The following is a 13497-nucleotide window of genomic DNA, read 5'->3' as shown; positions in this document are numbered from 1 at the left end:
AGTGCCTCCTTCACAAGGGCCCATACTGCTACACGTGAAGGCAGCACTGTCTTCCCAGCAACAATGAGAGCCCGCACTATCCGTGCCCGGCTCCCATTGTACTAAACTTCTGTGGCAACACAGACGATGGGTCCGGTGCCCCTGGTGAATACCACCCTAGAGTTGGTGGCCCTCAATGTTGCTACCAGGTCAGAGTTGAGCGCACAAATGATAATGCTCGGTGAAAAAATCAATAATCTGGGCAATAATGCACCGTAATCACTCCTTTGGGGTGGTTGTTGCTATTTCAGGGGTTTCACTGAATCATAATTACCGTGTTGAGCCGAATATAAAATAAGATTTTACAGCATCGTGTATCTCAATATAAGTGATCCCATCTTATATCAGAATTTATGTTTAATTTATATGGTGATATTAAGCTTGTTCACTTGTAACATTTTGAACCATGAATGATTTCACCTGTTTATAATCAACTGTGAAACATTATCTTATATTCATCTCAAAAGAATTCCATTTCAAAGTATACATTCGTGTCAGTATCCTTACATTTCATTTTACAACCTTTTACAATGCCTTAAACCAATAATTATTTGTTTAATTCTGTTTCAATGCAATGATTAATTTAAATGTAATTGTTTAATGGGTATTTAAGAGTCTGCATCTGTGATGTTTCCATGGTGTAAATAATTGTTTGTTATTATGTCTTGAAAATGTTATACAAATCTATATCTTTAATGATTTTGTGTCTATTTGTAAATAACATTATTGATTGTATAATTGTATAATCGGTGTACATAAAACATTTTTTGAGAGACATGAAGAAATAAAATTCCACAGTATATTGAAACAATCATTTTTTTATTGCTTTCATATTTCACAGAATATTCAAATATTTTAAAAATAAGAAATGACCACGAAAATTAATACAACACCCAATATTTTGAAACCACTAGAGAAGCTACACATGTGGCTGCCCATCGTGAATCTCAAAACATTCCTAGTTTATTCAAGTAATACCTACCTAGCATTAAGTTGAACCTACAATGTAAACGATATTATTTATGTACCCTTCATCAAATCATGTTTCTTTTTGCTTCAGACGCAAGTCTGCAGATTCTTTATCAAATCGCTTAAGGGGGGGACATGCTCAGCGTACGTCAAAATGGAGCTTTTATGCTATTTTCAAAGCATGATCCTGGACATTCCTTAAACGTTGTAGATAATCTATTTACATAATTTTGAAGCCTTATTATCCTTTATATTTATTTTAAACATTTGATGACTGCATAAAGTATTTTTATTACATAAAATAGTATTCTTTTAAACCTCTCGCTCTAATGTTTTAGAATATAGTCATATTTCAGTACGTTCATGTGAAGTGGTGTTAAGTATTTATTAATTTTTAAAAGCATTTATAAAACCATTAGTAAAATTTATGTTGACATCATTATAGTGAAATATTTACAATAAAAAATTATATTGATAATCTCTGTTTGTTGATCGATGTTGAGCAATGTATGTTTAATCCAGATTAACTACCATCCTCATAAAAAGTCCGATAATATTAACCTCCATATGCTCCGCTGAGGAGATAATGGTATTTTAAGTACATTACCTAATTTATTATGTTATATACTAACCTCTAATTTGTTATTATTTTTCTTTATTATTTAGTTATTATTTTATTTTTTTTATTTTTCAGCCAAAAAAAAGTGTTTGCCATTTAAAAATTAATTGCGCATAACACGTATTCCACGTTCCCCGGTGCCAATGAGTGCCGCAAACGCATTATTATAGATACCTACCTACGTCTTATTTAAATGTAATAAATCAAACATTTAAAAAAATATATTTTAGTGGACAACCCTCATGCAATGTGTCATAATGGAGTGTGCGTTGGCTGCTGACAAAAAAATATTAATACATTTTAAAATCATGGAAAAATGAACTCTACTCACATTGTAGCGAACAGTGAAATTTGCAAGCGCATTAATTTTTATACCATTGAGGCCGGCCAGGTGTTATTCACCTCATTAAAATATCAAGTCATTCAAATGTTTTTTCATGTACTATAGGGAATTTATAATATATATTGTCCGAAGTTAGAAGAGGATTTGTATCCGAATTTGTTATTAAGTGTAATATGTGTGACTGCAATACCGGTATTCCAGTATTTATCAATACCGAAATACCGGTTTTAAAAAAAAAGAAAGCACACTCGTTTACATTTTTTTGAAAATGAATTTATAAGTTATATGCTGCTAAAATGCAAATATATTTAGTGAATCCAACAGAAGTGAAAAAATAATAAAACAAATTTCATCAAATATATTTATACAAGTAAATGTCACGATGAATTATCATAATATTATTTTGAAATAGAAAACATCGGTGACAAAAATGTTCAATTATTCTATAAGCGTTGAATTTAAGAAGCTTTTACTGCAGCCGGACTTTGCACTTGATGAACTTTTGAGGGCTTTGGTTAAAATTATCAATATATTCAAATTATTTGTAAAAAATCACTAGTTCTACAATTATGATATTATATACAATTATAATACATATTTTTATATGTCAACATAATAAATATGTAGGTATGTAGGTTAGACTTTATCTCGTATTTTCGACCAAACTAGAAGAGACACTTGTGGATAATATGCTTTAAAAATTAGTTAAACCTTTAGGTAGACATATCAGGCAACAGATCATAAAAATGTCAAGTAAAACACAAGGAAATATATTTTTGAAAAGAACACTCGTTATTCAGTCATTTGAATCGCGCGCCATTGCGAAGACGGGTGTACTCGATGCGTCACCAGGGTTATCAAAACAAAACATTGGTCATGCATCGAAAAGTGTGCACCGATATTATTTTTATTTACCTTTTAATTAATTATTACGATTACGTTAGTGTTATGTATTTTTTCTTAGTGATTTGTGATCTCGATAGAAACATTTTGACAATTTGTTTTTAGTATTTTTTGTCATTATAAATATATGTGAAATAATTATTTCACCCGCCAAAATGTCACTACCACATAATATTATCCAGCTTTCCAGTAAATTTGTATGGCTTTGTTCATTGTTCTACGAAGAACATTATTTTAAGGCGACGAAAATAAATACAGGTTCATAATTTGAATCGGTAATAAAATTTGAATTTACAACTTACTAAATGCGATAACATAACCCACTGATCATTCCACAAGTGTGATTTTAATTTAGTAATATATCTGTCATAGACTGTAACGAACTCTGGCAGCATGTACTCAGCCCTGTGTATTACAAAAAATACGAACGCGGCGGAGCGCTCGCTAGTATGTGTTAAAATTCGTGTATGTGACATTGGACGGCCGCCATACTGACCGCGCGGCCAAAGCTTGGATATTTTTTAGCATCTTCATTTTCTTCGATTTTTTTAGTGAGAATGTCAAGAATATAGTTTATTTCTTGGTATATTTGGAATAACTAATATATAGTTCATCTAGTAATCTATTTTTTAATTTTAAAATCGATCTGTTTTAGCTGTAGTGACCGTTTTAACAGATCAGTTGACTGAAAATAAATTCCCGCGAAAATGGCTCGCGTCGAAAGGGTTAATAGCTATATTTATTGATAAGCACCTACTTCTATTTTTTTTAATGTTAAAGAAATACCGGTATTGAATAAGAAATTCCGAAAAACTGGTATTGATATTTTTATTCGGTATTGCAATCCCTAGGATGAACCTAAAGCAAAGCAATTAAATCATGAAATTGTATCGGGCATTATGAGCACTGGCTGTGAATATTCAGGGTTGGTTGAAATGTTGTCTGCCATAAATATTCCACGCATGTCGTTTAAGTTTTACGCTAAAATTCACGCAGATTGCTGTGAATCATAACTGACAAGATTCTACATGAATTGTGTATTGCCTGAACTCGTTGATCCTAGACTAACACGGTTGATAGATATAAGAAACCCTCAATATATATTAGATGCTATCAATAGAAAAGAAAATAAAATTATAAAAAAAAAACAATTTATAATAGTTATTCTAATACATTACATACCGTTAAGCCTAGACACTAATAAAGGAATCAATTATTAATTTTCTATACACTGATGTTCCGAAATCCTCTGCGGCGACCAAAACGTAGTGCCGTTAAATGCACGATCAGTAAAACCTCGTTATTACGAATTCGAACCGACCGAAAATCGAAAAAAATTCGAATTACGAAATATGCAATGTATGGGGGGGAAATATTAAAATTTTGATTTTTATTAATTTCGTTTCCGATCATAGATGTGCCTACCGAATTGGGTCATAAAATGTCAGGATTATTTTTATTACCTTCACAATTTTCAATGATTGGCTCATGAAATAGTGTACTTCATTACGATTTATTGAATATTTTTATATGCCAGGGACTCTGAAATCATTTTGAATTACGAAATTCAAATTAAAGGTGAGGTTTTATATGACAATAATGTTCAAGGGACTTTTTTTTCAGGAAAATTTCGAATTACGGCAAATTTCGAATTATCAGTGTTCTTACTTACGAAGTTTTACTGTATAATATTGGTTTCTTAAATCTTAATTTTTGTGTACCAAATTTTAAAAAAATTGTGGCTCGACAAATATTCATTGAATAATTGCTTTCTTTTTTGAGTCATGTTTTTATAATTTAATAAAACCGCAATAACAGAATTTTTTCAAGCCATCTTGTGAATGTTTTAAACTTATAATTTGTAACGTTATCTCATGAAAATTAATAAAATTATATCTGTTCACACTTTCGTGTTTTTTTGAATTCATACATACCAAATTTAATAATTATAAATAATAAATAAATAATATAATATAAAAAATTATTATTTATTAATTACTTTCAAAACCTCTGATTACGTCTCCAACTCGGTCGGTGTGTGGCTTTGCGGCAGGCAAAATGCGCTTCGCTTATAAACCAAATATGTAACATGTTTATTTGTTCTGTGTCGCTTATATCAAATTTGATTCTTGTGAATCAGCAACACGCCTTAAATGTTATTATGATAAATATGACTTACATTTCACTAATGTTTCTCCCTAAGTAAAGAATTGCCAGACAAAGACGAAACCCATTGCGCTTTTTTGTATTAACCCGGCACCTGCCTCAAAAATCGTATGACGCACCATAACTACGCATGAATTTCATTATCGTCTTTGTTCTATACTAAGAAAAGCAATAAAAAATATGTCACAGCTCCAGTCGAGAACCCAAAGCCATTAAGATAATTTCGACACACTAAAAAACCGTAATAAATCAGTTATAATATCAGAAACACTCGAACCAACGAATGCTATCCAAATTTGAAAGAACTTACCGCAAGACGCCATTTTGTAGCCAATAGTTAGAGCTCTGCGCGGTGTGCACTATTTCGACACTTGTGCATACGTTCCCACGAATTGGAGCGTTACTAATTTTCAAGTGCATATCGATAAATCACATATCGATGTCTTCGGGTTGAGTCGTAAACAAATATAAAGGGGACCCTTTTAATATATAAATTACACAAACACTTAACTTATTGAATATTATTGATAAATTAACACGAACTCACATATTAAAAAAAAAACAAATACAATAATAAACCTATTTTAAAATTCTTTTGATGTGTGATATATTTTAAAGCAAGGTGACAGACATAACGCAACATCACACGTTGGGCACATATAGCGTACGAAACATCTTCTTCTAGGCTTATCGGTATTTTGTGTCGGTAAAATGTATTCTGGCAAATGTCCTGTTGCACTTTTGGGCAATAATCGTACGGGATTATCGCTAGTTGACGCTGTCGGCTTGGGCAGGGGTGCATTTGAAATTCTCACACAATATTTGTCCACTAGTTGTTTTATTACACAGAGTTGAAAATCGCCCAATGTTTTTTTGTCACATTTAATAAATTTATATAAATAAAAAGCATTTAATAAATATAAGTCGATCACTCTATAATTGAACTCTATAACAACATCCCAAAAATGTTATTCTATTTTTCTCCTAAATCAATATAATATTCATTAAGTAAACCAATCACAAAGACTAAAATTACATCAGTATCCATGAATTTTATGTTTTAAAATATCAGATTACTTTAAAACCATAAATGCATTAAATAAATAAAATAATATACAGTCGAACTTTGTTATTACGAAGAAGATGGGACCGACTGAATTTGCTCATTATAAGCGTTACTCGTTATATCAAATAGGTATTTTTAAATGAGCAGTCACATAACACAAAAAGTCGCAATTCAAACAAGGTAAGTACGAGGGTGGGTCAATAAGTCCTTAGAAAAGCCGACAGGTGGCGCGACTAGTACTGTAAGCGGTTTGTTTTCATGCAGCGGCACTACCGATTCAGTATGCTGCGAAGTTTCAATCAGATTGGTCAGGTTGTTGTGTGTTTCTCGTACATTTAAAAAAAAAAATTGCTTGTTTACAAAAAATGGAGAAAATTGAGTTTAGAGCTGTTATTAAACATTTTAATATAAAAGGGTTAACAGCAAAGGAAATAAAAAATGAGTTGGATTTAGTTCACGGCATATCTGCTCCTTCACTTGCAACTATTTATAACTGGTTAAATGAATTTAAACGTGGTCGTACATCAACAAAGGATGAACCACGCTCAGGACGTCCTGTAGAGGTGACTACACCAGAAATGATCAATAAAATCCACGATATGGCAGTGGCGAAGGGTGGAGGTAGGCTGTTAAGATCCGCTATAAATAGTGCACATTAAACTTTTTCAGACATACATATTTGTTTTCATTGAAATAAGACTACAATTTACAGATAGTGTTGGTTAGTTTTTAAAATTCAATGAAACCCTGAGAAACCAAGCCATAATAGATAATAATCAAAAAATACATGTCTATCTATAAAATATCTAAAATTATACAATTAAATCATACATAACTCTGAATATTTTATAAATAGAATAATATTTTTTATTTATTATAGTTTGGTTTAGTCAGGGCTTAATGAATTAAAAAAATTAACCAACAATATGTGTAATATGTATATTTAATCCAACGAAAACAAATAACTATGAATGAAAAAGTACCCACAATTTTGTCGTATTCCCCAAATTAGACCAAAACTATTATGGTTTCGTTTAGGCATGGTTTAATTGATTTTTAAAAACTAACTAACACCATCTGTAAATTGTAGTCTTAGTTCAATAAAAACAAATACATATGACTAAAAAAGTTTAGTGTGCACTATTTATAGCGAATCTTAACAGCCTACCTCCACCCTTCGCCACTGCGATATGGTGTTAAGTGACCGAAGATTAAAGTTGAGTGAGATAATTGAGGTTACAGGGATCTCAAAAGGTAGCGTCATTTCTATTTTACATGACAAATTGGGCATGAAAAATATTTCTGCAAGATGGGTGCCGCGTTTGCTCACAGTCGACAATAAACGCAATAGGGTGGTGGCCTCTAAAGCCCTGTTGTCGCTCATGCAACGCAATCCGGATGAATTTTTTCGTCGCTTTGTGACTGTAGATGAAACATGGATACACCACTATACTCCCGAGACGAAAGAACAGTCAAAGCAGTGGATTGCGAAGGCAAACCATGTCCAAAGAAGGCGAAAACCGTAAAATCAGCTGGTAAGGTTATGGCTACTGTATTTTGGGATGCACGTGAAATTATTTTCGTTGACTATTTGGAAAAAGGAAAAACAATAACAGGGGATTATTATGCATCTTTATTGGACCAGCTAAAAAACAAAATTGAAGAAAAACGGCCTCATTTAAACAGGAAAAAAATCCTCTTTCATCAGGACAATGCCCGTGTTCACACATGTTTACGATCAATGGCTAAAATTGAAGAATTGAAGTTCGAATTGGTCGACCACCCACCGTATTCGCCAGATTTAGCCCCCAGTGACTTTTTCCTTTTCCCAAACTTAAAAAAATGGCTAAGTGGACAACGTTTTTTTTCAAATGAAGAAGTCATCGATCGGACAAATGCTTATTTTGAGGACCTTCCGAAAACTTATTTTTCTGACGGTTTAAAAAAAATTGAGAAACGTCTAACCAAGTGTATTGAGCTCCAAGGAGATTATGTTGAGAAATAAAAAAAAAATACAAAAATAAAAACCGTTTTAATGCTTTTTTCTAAGGAATTATTGACCCACCCTCGTACCTAGTGACTTTACAAACCTTGGATTTTTTACATGCAATTTCAACCATATGCGTGTATACTTTTTCAAAATTGTCGGCGAAAACACCAATTAGGTAGGTACTTATAAACTTAACTAGTGTCATAAACGTAATCTGATTCCGGCGGCATCCTGTCCCGTCGGATTTTATTGCTTAGAGTCGAAATATTTTTACAAGATTGACACATTAACAATTTTAAGAAAATTTTTGACCATATTTTAGCTCAGTATAACCGATAGGTAGCTCGTTATAAAAGTGAATAAATGTATGGAGAAAATCATAAACTAAAATGTCAACGAATGTTTCCTCGTTACATCTGAGATCTCGCTATATCCGTGATCATAATAACTGAGTGCGACTGTATCTACAATATTTTTTCATACAATTAACATTATTTTTAATTGTTCCCAATTAGACAACCACAATTTTCCATTTTTATTTTAAATAACAATAATTATAGCCTAGATTTATGTTAAACAAGTAAAGTTTAAATTTAATTTTCCCAACAATGACCAAACCAGAATTATCTAGTTGTAGTATTGAGGTGACAATATATATTTAATGTTGGTTAAACATTACACGCTTACATATCTATACAAACTATTAATTGAATGTAAGTTGATTATTTTCTTAAACATTTATACTCCGTAAGTTCATCATATGAACACCACATGGCACCTCCAAGAATCCCCGTAGTTGCCAATCTTCTTGCAGCATCACGTGGGTTTTACGAACCATATGTCCTCATTTCTCACTTATGAACGCCATTGAGACCTCAACCTTAGGACGACAGCGAGCTCTGTGAACTGTAAGTTTATAATGATTAGTAAAATAATCAAGCCTAGTTATGACGTATCAATTAAGTTGAATTTGGGACACATTATGAAAAAATATCAAAATTATTCCTGGCAAGTAATATTGATTGAAACTTTTAATGATATTAAGTTATTGTGACAACCCCGTATGGTCCCCATTTGGGGAAGTCTTTGTGTATCTTGAGAGGCCCGAATCGGTATCGAAGCCAACAAATAATAACGGCTGATTGCGAAAATAATTGAACAATATGAACAATATCTGACCGGCAACATTGTCCAAAAAAAAATACGAATGGCAACGTCGCATTTGGCACGGCTCAGAAAAGGTAACCGTTTTTGTTTGAGCGGGAGAAGCTTCCTGCTGGGCAAATCGCGAACACGCCGATTTCGTCCTCTAAAAAATTTAATTATAAAAATGTAAAGATTATAATATTAACGTAAATAAACTCGCCGCTTTCCATCATAATTCCGGTGTGTCAATTATCTACCTCCAAATCCTAAAACGCAGACGATAAACCAGAAACTAAAAATAAAAGTGACAGTTGAGAAATTTTCACCCACAAAATGGAGGGGAGTGATAAGTGGCCCCAGTCAACGTGGGACTACGCTTCTTGATTTTGATCGTCTGGAATCAAGAAGCAGGTGGAATTTCTTTCACCCGGACACACCCTGAGATCCAAACACCGGAATAGGAAACGGCGAGGAAGAAACATCCAGAGGCTTGCCCTCTGGTGGCGCTCAACAAAGTATATTAAAAAGCAGTAGAAAGAGGATGCTGCCAAAGCCAAGCCAGTGAAGAAAAGAGCAGAAACACCCGGATTGCGAAGTCATGGCTCCCGATGTACTTCCGACCAACTGCATCCGCCAGCGAACTTGGCCCACGGACGAGTGTATCGGGCAAGACCCTGGCTCCAACGAGGGAAAACGGCATCAAATGCCCTGCATCATCAGCCGCTTGAGCCCTCTTCGTCAACAGCAGCGTGTCTGTGAGCCTTGCAATCAGCCCTGGCCCAGATGCACCATGATGAAGAGAGCTACAAAGCGGCCTTCTTCAGCTGAGCAAAGCAGCCTCCATCAGCGGAAAGCAGCCAAGCAGCATCCTCAGCCATTAGCATCATAGATTAGTTAGTTTTAAGTGTTTTGTGTTTGGAAGCGATGTATAATAAGTTATTTCAGTGCTCGAAGTGGAAAATTTTACAACCCGGAGCGGTTGTATGAGGCAGAATGGCGTTCCGGTCCATTTCGGGCCCTGATATATTTTAAAATTATTTTTATGAACTTTAAAGCCATTTTAAGTATTTAATTAAGTTTTCTGCATATTATATTAGTATAATATCAGTGCAGTGCGTGTAATTCGATAGCCGCGGCAGGGCAAGCGAGCAAAAAAGGGGGTCGAGTAATGCGCCGGTATGCATTTTCGTGAGGGATCGACTGATTTTCGGACGGTCGCTGTTGGGAAGGCTGGGTGCGACGTCCTCTCTCAGCATCCGCCCGTACGGTAGACATGGGGAGCCGCGAACCACTACGCCCACAAAGCGGCGTAGTGCTGCATCCGAAACTCTCCGGTTGCCGACGGTCCGAGGGTGTTGAGAGGGCTGGGCGCGACGCCCTCCTCTCTCAGCAGCTTTACGGTAGGCCTGGGAACCGCGAACCACTATGCTACAGTGATGCATCCGAGTCTCTCCAGCCGCCGACGTACCGGGAGGGCTTCGATCCTTCAACGTCTAGAGACGCAACCACCCCTTATCAAGCCGCCGCACTGTCCAGTTACACGCGCTATCGTAATCAGCCCTTAGTTGGCCCGATCCCCATTCGGGCCTTTCCGGAGAGGTGCGCTTGTGACAACCCCGTATGGTCCCCATTTGGGGAAGTCTTTGTGTATCTTGAGAGGCCCGAATCGGTATCGAAGCCAACAAATAATAACGGCTGATTGCGAAAATAATTGAACAATATGAACAATATCTGACCGGCAACATTGTCCAAAAAAAAATACGAATGGCAACGTCGCATTTGGCACGGCTCAGAAAAGGTAACCGTTTTTGTTTGAGCGGGAGAAGCTTCCTGCTGGGCAAATCGCGAACACACCGATTTCGTCCTCTAAAAAATTTTATTATAAAAATGTAAAGATTATAATATTAACGTAAATAAACTCGCCGCTTTCCATCATAATTCCGGTGTGTCAATTATCTACCTCCAAATCCTAAAACGCAGACGATAAACCAGAAACTAAAAATAAAAGTGACAGTTGAGAAATTTTCACCCACAAAATGGAGGGGAGTGATATTATACCTAATAATTAATAATTCATTGGAATCAAATTAAACATTTCCCCAAAAACATTTGAATTGAATTATGCTAGGTTATCAAAAACAATATTATTCTACGTACATTTCTTAGCGCATGTACCGCTGCATTATCCGCTCTCTGATAGCCCTCGCCTCATTCTGCAAGCGGTTTCTCGATGAGCCTTGTGAGCCTTGCATCTCTTCAGGCTGGATTTCCAGAGACTCTTCATGGTCGTCCGTGTAGATGGGATGTGCTGGCAAAGTGACTCCATAATTTATGCACATATTGTGCAAGACAACACAACTTGTTACAATTTTTATCGCCTTCAGAGGAGTGTAATGAAGCGCTCGGTGTTTAAGCAAGCACCTCCATCTTGCTTTGAGTACTCCATTACACCTCTCCACGCAACATCTGGCTGAAGCATGCACCCTATTGTAATTTTGCTCCATTTGGTTTCTAGGGCTACGGATTGGGGTCATAAGCCATGGCTGATGGGGATAACCACTGTCACCTGAAATATATAATAGGTAGATGTAGAAATAATCACTTTCCGTGGCCAACATAGCATATGATGTGGGGATAACGTAAGAAACTGTTTTGTGGGAACCGATGATCAAATAGATGGGTAATTGAATACAGGCAGCAGTCAGCAAACTCGCAAAACACCTTTTTTATTGTGGCTTCCAAAATAAATATAGATAAATATATTACTTACCGAGCAGCCACGTCTTTGGACTTTGCTTATGGACAAATTCCATGGCCATCCCAATTTGAGACATTCTCCAGATATGTTCGTCGTCAGAACTACCCGGAAACAGTGCATTGACATTTAAAATCTGCAACTTTGCATCACACACCTAACGAGAAAGGATATGAAATAGGATTAGACAAGTTTATACGATATTTTGATTTATATAATATGTTAATATTTTAAGATTTATATAATATCGAGGGTATACTGACAGAACGCATTATTTCAGTTATTGCTGTTTTTCTGTTTTAAATGCCAAAATGTATACAATTTTATGCTCTACGTCCTGGTAAAACGCACAAAGGCATAGGATATAATGGTGAGAAAATAGAAACATTATTATATCATATTGTTATTTTTTTATTCTAATAGAAAGCATGATAATGACCTAATGCGTTCTGCGTATACAAAATACAGGACTTGTAACATGTCGTATATTGTGTTTGCCATAAAGGTTAGTCTTTATAATGTAGAAAAAATGTTTTTAAATCATAAAAAAATCTACACGGGAGAACGCTTTGAAAAAAAAATTAAAGTCCTTTTTGCGATTATCTCAGAACTTGTTTTAATGAGTTAATGCTTTCTGTCAGTATACCCTCCTCGATATATTATATATTAATTTGAATAGTTAACTTACCAACTGCACTTTGATTGAGTGATACAGTTTCTTGTTTAGATAAATATACTCCGGGCGAAGCAAATCATTTGCATGTGGAGGTACGATTGCCACATGCATACACTCAATAACTCCACATACACCCGGGAATCCGTATTTGTTGTAAAATCTGAAAAAAAGTAAGCATTCATTTTTTTTAAATTTGCCACAAATCATAATTTAAGTGTGGATTATTAATTAATTAATACACTCACTCTCGTTTTATGGGCCCCATATTGTCAGCACGAAATACCACCCATTCGTTCACCAAATGATGACTAATGGCCGTCGTCACTTCTTCAACGGCCCTACTGACGGATGATTGGCTAATCAGAACTGTATCCTCATCGCCAACACTCGTTTGGTAATCACCAGTTGCCATGAACCGGAGGGTGGCTAAAACCTACACATAAAAACAATGTTAAGGGACAAACATTTAATATTTTTTTTCATTAAGTATATGAATAGATAGACATCAAAGTCCACCACTCACCTTAGTTTCGATGCTTAATGCCGATGATCTGGTTGGACGTGTCATTAACTCTTCCAACCTAGAAATTAACATGTCTGCCAATGGTTTCGATAACCGGAATTGTTCCACAAATGCATCGTCGGTCATTATGAAAGCATCTGACCGGTTACCAAATCTTGGCGGCGCGTCAATCACTTCCATTTTGGGGACGTAAAATAACCTAAAATATGGTAACGACATCATATTTAATCAGTACTTATCTGTTAACGTTGCATTATTAAATGATTCATCGTACATTCAAGTACATAGCTAATTAATCCAAA

Source organism: Rhyacophila brunnea, unplaced genomic scaffold, assembly GCF_057557595.1.
Source record: "Rhyacophila brunnea isolate RB1 unplaced genomic scaffold, BYU_Rbru_1.0 scaffold_8, whole genome shotgun sequence".
NCBI classification, from domain to species: Eukaryota; Metazoa; Arthropoda; class Insecta; order Trichoptera; family Rhyacophilidae; genus Rhyacophila; species Rhyacophila brunnea.
This window is presented reverse-complemented; position numbering follows the sequence as displayed.